We start from the raw sequence: 15294 nt of genomic DNA on the forward strand, positions 1-15294 counted from the left end.
CTTTCTTTCCTTCCTTTTTTCTTGTAATGAGAAGCTAATTACTATATGCCTTGTGAGATGTGCCAGGTGCTACCACCTTTATGTGCATCTTCCAGATGTGCTGCAAATTTGGTAAAAATATTCTTCTGTTGAGAACTTCTATCAGATAGCTGCTAGTCAGATACCAAGGTCCAATAACCCTATCAATGCTTTAATGTCATAGCTAGAAGCATAAATTTCTCCTCTTTAAACTTATTTATTCCCACATATACAAGTGAATGGTCATATTCAAGGAAGATCTGAATTAGAAATCAGGAAACAACTACACTTTTCAAAAGTGTTTATCCTAAACTGGCTGGAGTCTTCCATTAGATTCCTCACTGATATGCAATATTGACCCCTTTGAGATTCAACCCTTCTATCAAAGACGATGGAACATGATGCCCATTTATTAACAAGGACAGGAAAAAACAGTTTACTGCTAATTCTCACGGAGAAAAATGAGAACATAGCTTGGATGAAAACACTTTCAGCAAACAAGAAGAGAGATGCCCAGAGACCCTACCCTGAATTCCAGGTAAGTTCCTAAATTAAAAAAAAAAAAAAAATCTCATAGAAATGTAGATGACCAGTGGATGACTGGTACCAGGAGCCAAGTCTAAAGGGAGTCATGTGGTAGGGGGACAGAGACCAGAGACCAGTTCTCTTGGACCTTTCATATTCACGGAAACCATCAACTGAAAGTTCAGCTTGAGGTCAGCAGAATGAAAGGAGTTTGCTTACAACAACGTCAGTGGCCACCTGAACATCACAGATCCTATTCCTCTATTTCAGAGCCTTCGCACTCAGGTGGTAGGGTGGTTTATGAACAGGGTACGGAAGAAGAAGGGATGGAGAAGGATGGGGCTTAGCAGCTGTAAAGTAACAGTCAAAATCGCCTTGGTCAGCACAAGTCACATGGCTGTTTTGATCATTAGAGATTTCTGTTCCAGAGCTATGGTGAGAAAAAAAAAAAAAAAAAGGCATTCCCTAAGATATCCATTCCTCTAAAGGCATTGCTATGTTTTACAAGGAAGTAAGCTGAAGCTATTGAGGAAGGCAAAATTAATCAGATATTTGAGACTTTGGAACCTGGGAAGCTAGGCAACTGAGGTTTATCAGGCCTGGCAGGAGTCAGAACCCCTCTATGTTTTTGTCTTCCTGTCAGTCAGTGTTCCAACCGTTTAGTTTAACTTTGTCAAGTCAGTCAACCTAAATGGAGCCAGTCTTTTAAAGAGCTAGCAGGCAAGTATGATTTTGTAGATATGAAGGAGATAAAGAATGCATATACCAAATCCAAGCAGATCAGTGATTTCATTTTCTTGATAAGGCAATGGCAGAGGGATTGAACAGCAAAAATAAAACAAAAAACAAAACAGAAAAACAAAACAAAAACCCAAACCAAACCAAACCAAATCAAACCAAAACAAAAAAAAAATCCAAAACCCACTAAGGAATGCTAGGATCTGGTTATCTCGTGATCCATTCAGAGTGAACTTGACTATTTTGCCATTTGAAACTGGTCTGCTCGGGGACGTTGGTGGTTGTTTCCCCGAGGTCAGAGTTTCCTGAAGCAAACTCCCTGTGCTTAACTTCATTTTGATTCTTTGCAACTGGGATTGTTTTTATAAATGTTGTGGGGTTATTTTCTTCCATACAATAAGTCTTGCAGACATCTTTTCCCCCTCCCCACTCCATCTCTACCCAGGTGGTATTCTTAAAGCAGAAAAATTTAGGCTTATTAGTCTCTCTTGAAGGCACAGTTAGGGAGTAGCAAGCTGTCTCCTGACTTGGACAGCTTGATTCTGGAACACGCGCTTAGTAGCAGGTTACGTTATTGCCATAGGGAGGTTTGCCATTCTGTCTCTTTTAAGTACAATGTATGCACCCAGACAATATTTTCTGCATTGAAAATAGAATTTGATATCTTTAGAAGAACAAAGTAAACTATAAATACATAAACTTGTCATCAGCTCATTTATTCACAAATATACCTGTTGACTGAAGTTAAATATGTCAAAGAACATTACACAGTAGAATGTGGTGTGCAGAGTACCTAAGCCATTTCCTGCTCCCTCAATTGTCTCTGATGGGCCCCTTAATGTCTATTTATTTTAGTTCTTTCCTTTATAAATGGGAACACTTGTGCTAAATTATAACAAGGTATTTTATTCCTTAGCTCTTTTCTTTCTTTTTATTAATATATGCAGCATTCTGAATTAAAGTAAAATTAAGTAAAATTTCACTGAAACGTGATTTGTTAGAAGTTAAAAGATTTCATGAAAGGATACTTAATAGAATGGAGGTCATAGAAATGAATAAGACCTTGACTTTAGAGAACATGATCAAAAATGTTTTGTTACTAATGTAGATAATCATATACATATAACATACCATATACAACATATATGTATTCAAATACATATATGAAAATAGATTGTTTAATTACTATGACATCTCACAGTGTCAACATATCAAAATGTTATATTGTTACCTTCATATACAGACTTAAAATTCTTGTTAATTAAAAATTAAACAGGACAGAAATCCTAGCAACTTTAACTTACGTGAAATATTTCGGTAGTTAGGTAAACATTCAAAAAAATTTCTGCAAGCTAACCTATTTTCAATCGTATGTAAATGTGCCAAACTCAAAATTCTACAGTATTTATTCTGAATTCATGATGTTCAAGCTTTCTTTCCTCATCTTTGATAAACGCTGCACTTACTGCCACCTGGTGTTCAATAGATGTAGACTGGTGTAGGTTGAATTATCAGCCTGAACAGCAATGCTTGGGTAGCCAGTCTCACACTCATCTTTTTCAAACCAAGCAAAAGCACATCAAAAACAGGGAGCCCATTTTTGTGTTGGCCATTACTACGGGCGTGGGGGTGTCCATGGAGTGTGGTGGACATACCCAAGGTCATTCTCTTGTAGAAAACTGATTTCCTTTTTCCCAGCAGTATGGGTAGGGAGATGGAGAAGATTGAGAAGTTGAGGGAAGGGAACAAATATGATCAAAATATATCGCATACAAATTTTAACAAAAGCATATTGAAGTCCATCTTTAAATGACATAAAGACAATCTTTGAATGATATATGAGTGATGTATCAGGAAATCAGCTTTGGCTTATCTATCTCACATATCTGACTTGAATATTGTTCTCTCTCTCTCTCTCTCTCTCTCTCTCTCTCTCTCTCTCTCTCTCTCTCTCTCTCTCTCTCTCTCTCTCTCTCAAAACTGCCTCCAAACTCCACCAATTGAACTGCCGTAAACTCAACTATCCTGCACTGCTATTCAACTTATTGACTCAACTAAACTTGCTGACTAGAACTCAGAGATCTATAGACCTTTATTGTCAGAGCTGGGATTAAAGGTAAGTATTACTATGCCTTGACCTAACTTTTTTTTCTTTACTTGAAAGTTGGACTATACCAGGCTGGCCTTAAACTAAGAGATCTGCTTACCTCTGTCTCCTGGAAATAAAGGTATGTCTAGATTCCAGCTGGATCTCACAAACCTAGAAGGTCTTTGGGTGTGATCCCTTGCCAGAGCAGCTGTATTGCTAGATGAAAATACCTCTACAGATGGATGAAAATTAAAAATGAGGTTGGACAGGTATGACATAGACTCAATGGGCAGACAGGTAGGTAAGAGAGAGAACAAAGTAGACGCCCAGGATAGAATGAGTGTTTGAGGAGAGAGACCAGAAGGTATGGTGGCATCCTTGGGGGAGACTCACACCTTCGGAAAGTTCCCTCACTCTGTGTGATCAGTTTTCCAACTTAGGCCTTCGTAAACTCTTGAGCAAGTGTTGGAACATGTTTCCAAGTGAGACCAGATTTGATCTATTGAGCTCTCCATGCTCTAAGCAATAAGACTATCTGATTCTGCTGCTAATTGAACTGCGCTAGCTACTGCTCTTGAGTGACAGGGAGAAAGCAAAGACCCCGAGTTACAAGCGAAGGCAGAGAGCATTTGGGGAGGGTATATTTTGATGAGCTGTAGAAAGTAGCAATGAGTGTTAATGCAAAGATGTGTATCTTCTATTTTTTGCTCAACTTTAGTTATCATCGCAAGTATAAAAGAAAAAGAATAGCAAGGCACAAAATAAAAGAGATGGATGGATGGATGGATGCCAGACAGTGCGAGTCAGTGGTTCCTATCTAAGCAAACAGAAAGGAGAGCAGATCAGAATAAACATTTTTCCCTAAAATTTATCTCCCCACTCTACATCTTTTCTTCTCTTCATCTCCCACCTTTTATCCTTGTTTCCTTCAGTTGAAATATTTACACTAAATCTGTCACAAATATAACTTCTATTTCATATATTACTGATATCTATCTCTGCTCCCACTATTTTAGCTTCAGTGGCTTAAATGTTTGTCTAGACCACAGAAACAACTTCTACACCGTGATGGTCAGTTTGCTCTTGCTCTTTCCTGAGACGCTTTGCCTTATAGCCACACTTGACCACCTCATTTTGAAAATTGTATATACCAAATTTTCTAAACCCTCTTTGATGTCTTACATTCCCATCCTGCATGGTCCCGTTATGCCTGAAATTCCCATTAATGAACAGTGTGTCCTATTTTATTATAATTGTAGGTTGAGTGCCAACAAAGGCTTCTCAGAAAAAGGGACACTTAATCTGGACCAGACAGGATGTGTCTTAGTCAGGGTTTCCATTTCTGCATAAAACATCATAACCAAGAAGCAAGTAGGAGAGGAAAGAGATAATTCAGCGTACACTTTCATATTGCTGTTCATCATCAAAGGAAGTCAGGACTGGAACTCACACAGGTCAGGAATCTGGTGGCAGAAGCTGATGCGGAGGCTATGGAGGGGTGCTGCTTACTGGCTTGCTCCCTCTGGCTTGTTCAGTTTGCTTTGTTATAGAACCCAAGACTACCAGTCCAGGGATGGCACCATTCACTAATTGAGAAAATGCCTTACAGCTAGATCTCACGGAGGCATTCCCTCGAGGAAGGCTCCTTTGTCCGTGATAACTCCAGCTGTGCCAAATTGACACACAAAACCAGCCTGTACAGTATGTTTAAAAATTCAGTGGCTGAGTCTGAATAAGAAATTTCAGGCAAAGTGAGCATTGTGTGCAATGACAAATTCTTTTGTGAATTTTCAGAGCACCTCAGTCCTGGGTCTATGGTAGGACATACTTGGGAAGACGAGAGGAGATGAGAGAAGATGAAGTTCAGTGTTGTCATAAAAGAGTTTGAATATTACCTGCCAAATTGTCAGTACCTTTTCTAAAAAGGGAGGTATGTCAAATGTTTCAAAAAAAAAAAAAAACACATGTCACCACCACATTTTATTTTTAAAAGCATCATTCCTGTTATGAAAGAAAACTACAGCCATGTGTGCTGGTGGGTGCATATCATCCCAACCTTCAGGAAGCTTGGACTGTGAGGTCTATTAGTGTAAGACTAGTCTGGGCTGCACAGAAAGTCCCAGACCGGTTTGAACTGAGATGTTTTCTAAAATAAGATGAAATTCGTTCCTGAGAAAACTACATATAAAGAAATTAGTCATGTGAAGATTAAACAGAATGGCAAGGACTCATAGATTGTTTAAGCATATCAGAGAGGAAAAGGGAACTGTAGGACTCACACAGGAGAAGAATCACGAATAACCAGTACAAGCCAGTGTACAGGCTGTGATGGTAGTTTCTGTTGGGGTCACTGCACAAACCACCCAGACACTGATCATAGCCAAATAGTGTTGGTTTATTGAATGCTACATCCTAAGACTGATTGGTCAGGGCTGCTGACTAAACTTGGGAGATGGCTGGGACACCCAGCTAGAATCCTATGGAGTTTTTAACCCACAAACTTCTGTGCCTAGTTATTTCACCAATCAGGATTTAGGGATAAAGAATTTCCTCAGGAACATGTCGTTATTTTACATTTATCCTGCCCTCATTGGTTGGAGTATTCAACTGTGGCAGGGGACTTGCCTTGACTAACTTTTATTTCTTAACTTTTCCAACCAGGATGTCAGTTACCCATGTACATGTCTTGGCCAAGATGGATGTCAGTTCCCAGGGATGTCTTGAGAACTTAAACTTTACTGGATACCTACTCAAAATGGAAGTCTTATTCCAAATAGTTTCTTATATTGGTACAGGTGACTCTCTTATGTTGGGGTCCATCCCAGAGGCAGCTTATAAAAGCAAAAACTTTAAAAAACTATAAAAAAAACTATAAAAACTCATACACAGGTGCGGGAAGTGCTGCATAGTAGTTGGTTCAGTTCCAAGTTTATTGTGGCTAACTACACAAAGCAGTCCTAACTGACTTCTATTATGATTTGTTTCCAAGAACACCAAAGCACAGAATGTAACAGAATATGTAATCAACTGGGGCATGAGGAAAATTTCCCAGTAACAGGAGAAACAGCGTTTGAGAAAGTTTACTTATGACATTAGTAGAAACACAAAAGCACAAAATGCTGGGCTAGACATGTGACTGTCACCTAGGCCTTAACATTCTATCTAGGCTTTCAGTCCACCTGGGCCTGAACAGTTTCTCTAACAAACCTTTCCTTATTCAGAACAAGAGAAAATTGACAAGAAAGTAGATTTAATAAAGGAAAATGATGAGTGAAGTTTTATACATACTGTTTGAGTTGTTATTTGACAGACAAGTTCAAATATTTGGGGGAAAATCAAATATATGTATAATACAGTGCCAGTAAAATTCATGTGCANTATGGTTTAAAGTTCCATTATATATCATAAAATGTAAAGTTTTAACACAAATACATAAAACACAGTGTTGTTATAAAAACTGCACTTTAAACAGAAAAAAAATAGCTGTCAATTTCTTTCTGGCATTCCATGTGATTTTAAAAATTAAGTTGCAATCTCACTATATGTGTAATATGTAATATAAAATATATATTATATATTAACCTACACTTCTTTCTCTTTCTCTCTCTCTCTCTCTTTTCTTTCTTTCTTTCTTTCTTTCTTTCTTTCTTTCTTTCTTTCTTTCTTTCTTTCTTTTTTTCCTTCCTTCCTTCCTTCCTTCCTTTCTTTTTTCTTTCTTTCTTCTTTTCTTTCTTTTTTTCTTTCTTCCTTTTCAAGACAGCAATTCTCTGTGTATGTACCCTGTTCTGGAACTAGCTCGGTTGAGCAGGATGGCTTCAGACTTACATAGATCTACCTGACTCTGCTTCCCAAGTATTGGAATTAAAGGTGTATATAACCATCACCAGGCTACAATCATTTTCTAGATCTACACTTGTTAATTTAGAGACCCATATTTAATAGCTGTGCCTAGAGAGGAGAGAAAACATCCAGTGCATATTTGGATATAGAAAACTGTGCTCTTCTGTACTTCATCTTGGGGAACAATGGCTTCATCAAGTCAGAAGCAGTGTGGCTATTGATGACTTATATCTGAGATCCTGTTTGAGAACTTCCCTAGATTGAAGGTAGCTGCCTCGTATAAGATTGTAGTTCTTCACTATTGCATATGCCAGCAAGATTTTGCTGAAAGGACCCTGTTATAGCTGACTTGTTTGAGGCTATGCCATTGCCAGGCAAATACAGAAGTGGATGCTCACAGTCATCTACTGGATGGAACACAGGGCCCCCAATGGAGGAGCTAGAGAAAGTCCCTAAGGAGCTGAAGGGGTCTGAAACCCTATAGGTGGAACAACAATATGAACTAACCTGTATCCCCAGAGCTCGTGTCTCTAGCTGCATATGTAGCAGAAGATGGCCTAGCCAGCCATCATTAGGAAGAGAGGCCCCTTGGTCTTGCAAACTTTATATGCCTTAGTACAGGGGAATGCCAGGGCCAAGAAGTGGGAGTGGGTGGGTAGGGAAGCAGGGTGGGGGGAGGGTATAGGGGACTTTCGGGATAGCATTTGAAATGTAAATGAAGAAAATATCTAATAAAAAATTGAGAAAAAGAAAAAATACAAAGAAATTTAAAAAATTTTTAAAAATTGAAAAAAAAAAGATTTTAGTTCTTCAGCAAAGGCAGTCCACATCTAAAGAACAATTCAGGTGCTTGGACCACCTGAGTCCCTGGAGAAAGGTATTTAACTCCTCTATGATTGAAGCTAGAAAGTATATTCCAGTGAAATACTACAGCAACCTTTTGGCTTGACATCTCTGCAACAGAAGCCAATCTGCATCGCTCACAGTGCTGAGCAAATAGTCAGTTTCCTCCTGTTCAATCATTACGGGAAAACGGCAGGCATTTTGAGGAAAACTGTCTGCAGTCTCTAGAATTTGGCATTACCTCCGACTCTTCAATTAAAGGATGAAAGATAGAACTGGAGGCCAAAGAATGAATTGGCTAATTGATAGTATCTTAGGAGCATGGGAAGGAGACAGGAAGAGCCTTCCAAGCAATGGAGCTGGCTGTAGTAAGGCTCTGGATTATTGATTTACACTGTTGGGAACTCAGAAGTTGTGATCGAGGGAAAATACCTCATAAGACCTCATAAGACCAGTACCCACTTTAGGCTAGCATTGTCTTCAGGGTGTCTGGAGACCCTGTTATGTTTTATGTTACGCTTCCCCTTCTCATGTGATTACAGCGTGTGGCATGTTATGCCTTAATACAGGCCTTCAGAGACATGCAGACTAAGACTTAATGGACACAATCTCTTTTGCTAACCTTTTCGTCCACTGACCCATGTTAAGGGATGCAACACTGCTCAGCAACCCTGGGAGGAGAGAAGGGACAGGATGGTGGTACAAGGCTGGGATGATTAGCACTGGCTCACGGTAGCTTTGCTGATCTACTTTGTAAGTTGTGGGAGACTATCTGTTCCCAGGAAGTGATTTACATGATCACATCGTATAGACAAAACCAGTTAAGTCTCAGGAATTCAAAACAAAATGTCTCAGTTTTTGACAACTTACTCTCTTTAACAGTTTTCTGTCAGTCATTTGACTTTAGTAGTAAATTGGCTTTATATTGTAACTGATAATAATCTGCAATATCATGTGATTTTTTTTGGTTTCTTCTCAGCATATAAATTATTGTACCACATGAAAGGTAATAATTTATGGTTTGTAATGAAGAATATTCATTATTATTATTATTATTTCATAAAATCAAAAAAATCAAATTTGGAATCCTAAAAATGTGAGATAAGACAGTGCCTGGCAAATACAGAAGTGGATACTCACAGTCATCTATTGGATGGAACACAGGGCCCCTAATGAAGGAGCTAAAGAAAGTACCCAAGGGGTCTGCAACCCCACAGGAGGAACAGCAATATGAACTAACCAGTACCTCCAGAACTGTGTCTCTAGTTGCATATGTAGCAGAGGATGGCCTAGTCGGTCATCAGTGGGAGGAGAGGCCCTTGGTCTTGAGAAGATCATATGCCCCAGTACAGGGGAATGCCAGGGCCAGGAAACAGGAGAGAATGGGTTGGGGAACAGGGCAGGGGGAGGGGATAGGGGACTTTCGGGATAGCATTTGAAATGTAAATGAAGAAAATACCTAATAAAAAATGCAAGATAAGCTATTGGATGGAACACAGGGCTCCCAATGGAGGAGCTAGAGAAAGTCCCTGAGGAGCTGAAGGGGTCTGCAACCTTATAGGTGGAACTACAATATGCACTAACCAGTACCCCCAGAGCTCGTGTCTCTAGCTGCATATGTAGCAGAAGATGGCCTAGTCGGCCATCATTGGGTAGAGAGGCCCTTTGGTCTATGTACAGGGGAATGCCAGGGCCAAGAAGTGGGAGCAGGTGGGTAGTGGAGCAGGGTGGGGGGAGTGTATGGGGACTTTCAGGATAGCATTTGAAATGTAAATGAAGAAAATACCTAATTAAAAAATTGGAAAAAGTTAAAAAAAATGTGAGGTAAATCTTATATAACTGAGATAAATCTCAGACCAAAGAATACAATTTTTTAAATTAATTATTTTATATATTTACACCCCAAGTGTTGCCTACTTCCTGGTACCCCTTGTATCTCCATCTCCCCTCCCCTTTACCTCTGAGAGGGTGTTCCTGCCTCCAGGCATCCCACTTCCCTACAGGATTAGGCACTTCCTTTCCCATTGAGACCAGATAAGGCAGCTCTCTACTATCTATGTGTCCAGGGCCTCAGACCAGCTCATGTATGCTCTTTAGTTGGTGGCTTAGCCTCTGGGGTACTCCAGGGGTTCAGGTTAGTTGACATTGTTAGTCTTCCTATGGGGTTGCCATCCCCTCAGTTCCTTTAAACTCTTCCATAGGAGTCCCTGACCCCAGTCCAGTGGTTGGCTGTATCTGCTTCTGTCTCAATTAGCTGCTGGGGCTCTCAGAGGATGGTTGTGCTAGGCTCCTGCCTGCAAGCACAACAGAGCATCAGTAATTGTGTCAGGGTTTGGTGCCCAGCTAGGGATGTATCACAAGTTGGTCTGGTCACTGAATGGCCTTTTCTTTCAGTCTGCTCCATTTTTTTTTTTTTTTTGTCCCTGCATTTCTTTTTGACAGAAGTAATTCTAGGTCAAAAATTTTGATGGTGGGTTGATGGTCCCATCCCTCCACTGGGGCTCCTGTCTATTTACTGTGGGTGGTCTCTTCAGGTTCCACCTTCCCACTGTTGGGCATTATAGCTGAAGTCACCCCCACTGAGTCCTGGGAGCCTTTCAGATCCCAAGTCTCTGCGACTTTCTAGAGCTTTGTGCCACCACCACCCCTCATCTCTGGCAGCTGCATATTTCCACTCATTCTCCTGGTCCTCTGGGCTTTTCTTCTGTTTCCTCCTCACACCTGATCCTGCTTCCCTTCACTCCCTCCCCTCTCACACCCACATTTCTCCATTCCTCTGCCTCCCACGATTATTTTATTCTCCCTTCTAAGTGGGATTGAAGCATCCTCACTTGGTCTATCCTTCTTGTTTAACTTCTTAGGGTCTGTGGGCTGTAGTGTACTTTTTGGCTAATATCTATCCACTTATCAGTGAGTACGTAGCATGCATGTCCTTTTGGGTTTGGGTTACCTCACTCAGGATGATATTTTCAAAAAAGAAAGTGAAGGGAGTCTTTGCTTTAGTGACAGGGGACATTTATTAAATGCATAGTCACTAGAATTATTTAAATATCCTAAGCTCTAGTTCTCTCTTCATAAGAATGATAATATCTGATGAATTTGATTCTGTGAGAATTAAGTAAAACTATATCTATATAAATATTCGAGAACGCAAAATGGAACCAATAGTTAATGTTCAATGTTAAATACATGAGTGAATATGTAGCTGTGTTCTTTTGAATGTTTATGGCTTCCCAGACATTAGCACACACTCCCACTAATCCTCACTACAATGTCGGTGTTATCCACTTATATCATCCTATTGAACATATTTGCTATGGGCTCATCTCAAATAAATGCAAAACATGTTTAATTAAAAGTTGCAAGAAATAAACAAGTCTGCTGCACAAACAAAAGATTCCAGAGCTGAGGATTTAATGTTGGCTGCTGCTTCCGAGAATCTATTCCTTGAAGATGCTTTGCCACCACTATTGAGCAGAAGGTAATTAAAATTAACCACAGAAAAGAAAGAGGGAGAGTGGGAAAGGGGACAGAAGGGAGGGGGATTAAAAGCCAGGACAGAATATAGAAGAGGCTGAGGGAAAACAAAAACAAAAACAGTTAAACAGCTTAAAGAAAGGTTGTTTAACATTAAATACTTGCTTTCATTTCAAGTGCCTTGCCCACACAGTTGGTCCTGCTTAGAAGGTCACTCCTCTCTCTCTCTGTCTAAACTATCAGTTCCCAAGACCAGGTCCAGATTTTCTTAACTTGACATGCTCATAACATTTTGAACTTTACTCCTATCACACCAGACATGCTTTAAAATTAACTAACTGGACAATTATCCTTTAGCATAGAGACATAAACCCAAGTTCTGCTAAAAGAGTGACTCTGCGCAATGTTAAAGATGTCATGAAAAGAGAAATAGCTCAACTGTTAAAAAAATTGAAGGCTACGTGTAGCAAGAATCAGAATTGTACCAGTGAAGGTTTTCCAGATGAATACAAACAAAAGGTTAAAAATTAGATCTAAAAACAATCTACTTCAAATTCTTCCAAAATTTTCAGTGATAATTCACATAGGTTTTTGTTTTTTAAAACTTTTTATTGATTCCTAGTGAGTTTCATAGCGTGCACCCCATAGCAAATCCCCTTCCCCTTCAATCTACCCTTTGACTTCCCCAAAATAAAATACACACACACACACACACACACACACAGAGAGAGAGAGAGACAGACAGACAGACAGACAGACAGACAGACAGACAGACAGACAGACAGACAGAGTATAGAAAATATTTCATATTGGAAGCTGCACTATACTACAGTGAATCCCGCAGTATACTCCTCTGTCCACACATCTTCACTTGGAAATGTTCATTGCATGAGGTATTCACCCGGTTCAAAGTCTCTGGCTTCTATGACACGATCAATATTGGATCCTTATCAGGACTCCAGGTCATTCCATTGCTGCCTTGTGTCATGGAGATCCTGTAGCTTTGGACAAACAGGACCAGCCATTTCAAGTGCTACAACCCTTTGCAGGCAATGAAGATTTGGGGGTGGGTCTGTTCAGAGCCCTGTTCTGGGCTTGGGTGGCAACCAAGCTGGGAAGTGTGCCAGCTCTCCTTTATCCACAACACCAGGGTGAACTGTCCAGCACTGCTGCAGTTAGGCAACCCAATGCCTCCATCGGCAGGAGGCAGGGTCAACTCTACTGCTCTCATGCCCTCGGGCAGGCTCACCTACACCCATGCCTCCAGAGCCAGCTCCACTCTGATGCCCAGTCAAGTCATGGGGCCCACTCTCCCAATTGCTGCAATGTTCCAGGGCTGGGGCAGCTCCACTGTTTTGCCCAGGTGAGGTACAGGGTCCACTCTCCCACGTGTGGCAGCCAGCTCTTCCAACTACAAGTGGCCAGGGGAACAGAAGCGGGGGTAAAGAGCATTACCTGCATACTCATGCCATTTCAGCAGATTAACAGCAGGGCCAGCTCTTACCTTGAGGGCCGACACATCCCCACCCTGTTGACTATGGCCAGTCCTACGGTGTCACCAAGAAGAGGTGCAGGGCTTATTCTCTTTAGTGCTGCAGCTAGGGGGTGGGACAGGGCCAGCTCTCCCCGACTTGTGATCCAGTGGGCAGCTTTCCTGACTGCCAGAGGTGGAGAAGGGCAGGGAGCACCTGTACCCATGCTGCCTTGTGGCAGATGAGTGGCAGGGTCAGCTCTCCTATACAGCTCCTGGACATGTACATGGACCCAGGATAGGGACAGCCCCTTGTTCTCCAGTGGTAACACAAGCCTTGGACATCATCACCAAACCCTGCCTCTCCATAGCCATGAACCCAGACATTGTCCTCAGTGGCAGATCAGGCTGGGACTTCACCATTGTCCCAGGAGGTGGGACTGGCGAGTCACAACAGGTTACTCCTCTCCAACCCCAATTCTTCAGTTCTATCTCTCTTCATAACAGTCAAGCTACTCCACTTCTCTTTCTGTCCCATCTGACCACCACATGCTCATGCATTGTGGTGGCTCCTACTGCAGGCTGATCATGTGGCTGGTGGGCCCCTGGATGATATCCTCCTTCTGTGCTGTAAGCAAGCAAGCAAGCATCTACGGCCTGCCTGTGCCATGTGTAGGTGGGTAGGTCTGTGGTTGGCATGGCGGTCTGTAGGTCTCTTTCTGCTTTCCTCCTCCCACACTGTATGGTGTGGTGGTAGGCAGGGCTCTGTTTATCTAAGGTCCACTCTTGCTGTGGTTCAGGGCAGAGCTGTGGTTGCTTTTGGCTACTGGCACGTAGTGGCTTGGTGGGACACTAGTCTTCTGCAATGCACTGCCTGGATTTTATTTTATTTTTATGTGTCCTAGGCATAAAACAGCTTGGGCCACCAAACCAGTCACCAAACTGGAGTGAACAAAGGACTTCCATCTTCTCTGCCCCTGCCTCATATAAAAACAACACCACACCAAAAAGACGTCCATTTGCCCATTGCCAGGAGGATTGCACACTTATTTTTTGATTTCAAAAACTAAGTTTAGACAAAAAAGAACTATAAGAAAAATCATTTTATTGGCCAGTATTCTATGTTACATGAATTCAAAAGTCCTAATTAGATTTCTAGCACATGAAATCTACACTAAATTCAACAACATGTTAAAAGGTTCAGATGCCATGATGAAACAATTTATCCTGCACATCTAAGAATGTTTAACATATATGAATAAATTACTGTGATACTCCAATATAATAAATGATGGAAACCAAGAACGTCTCAGTAGATGTAGAAAAAAAATTGCAGAAAAAAGCAAACTTCTTTTTTTTTTATTTTTTTTCTTCCTTTTTATTATTATTTTCTTTATTTACACTTCAAATGCCATCCCGAAAGTTTCCCATACCCCTCCCCCCACCTCCGCTCCCCTACCCACCCACTCCCACTACTCGGCCCAGGCCTTGCCCTGTGCTAGGTCATACAGAGTTTGGAAGACCAAGGAGCCTCTATTCCCACTGATGGCCGATTAGGTCATCCTCTGCCACATATAAAAGCAAACTTCTTTAATGACAGTTTCTCAATGGTGTAAGAACAAAGAGTATATATCTATCATAATTCAGGCTATCTCTGAACATCTGACAAAGGGAATGTATCTAACTGTAACTCCGACCATCTCTGAATACTGAACAGAAGGAATGTATCTAATTTTATTCAGACCATCTCTGAACGCCCAACATAGGGAATGTATCTATCTAGTTAACTGTAACTCACCATCTTTGTATTTTTGTTTTGTTTTGTTTTTTTTGAGACAGGGTTTCTCTGTGTAGTCCTGGCTGTCCTTGAACTCATTCTGTAGATCAGGCTGGCCTCAAACTCAGAAATCTGCCTGTCTCTGCCTCCCAAATGCAGGGATTAAAGGCGTGCGCCACCCCGACCCGGCTCAGACCATCTCTGAACATCCAACAGAAGGAATGTAACTAACTGTAACTCAGACCATCTTTGAACACTATGATATATTTGTATATATTTGTATATAGTATGTATTTTAATACTATATTTGGTGGTAGCAATCATGAGCTTTTACTACAACATTTATATGACAGTAGCAGTGGGTATTTTTGTCATTTCTCTTCAAGTAGTACTGGGATACCCAGTCACAACATGTAGATATCATTAAGAAACTATAATCATACACATAAAGAATGAAAAATTCCATTTGCAGATGATATGAACTTATACAAAGAAAATCGCTTAAGAACACATTTA

At 40.8% G+C, this 15294-nt stretch overlaps 1 non-coding gene across 1 annotated transcript; it reads right to left on the reverse strand.

The window, feature by feature from the left end:
* Positions 1-13893: 13893 nt before the first annotated feature.
* LOC115063713 lies at positions 13894-14039 on the reverse strand. The gene has a single exon (XR_003843595.1). It is a non-coding gene; the product is annotated as a small nucleolar RNA SNORA48 (small nucleolar RNA).
* Positions 14040-15294: the final 1255 nt, after the last annotated feature.

The sequence above is a fragment of the Mus pahari genome, chromosome 3, assembly GCF_900095145.1.
Source record: "Mus pahari chromosome 3, PAHARI_EIJ_v1.1, whole genome shotgun sequence".
Lineage (NCBI taxonomy): Eukaryota > Metazoa > Chordata > Mammalia > Rodentia > Muridae > Mus > Mus pahari.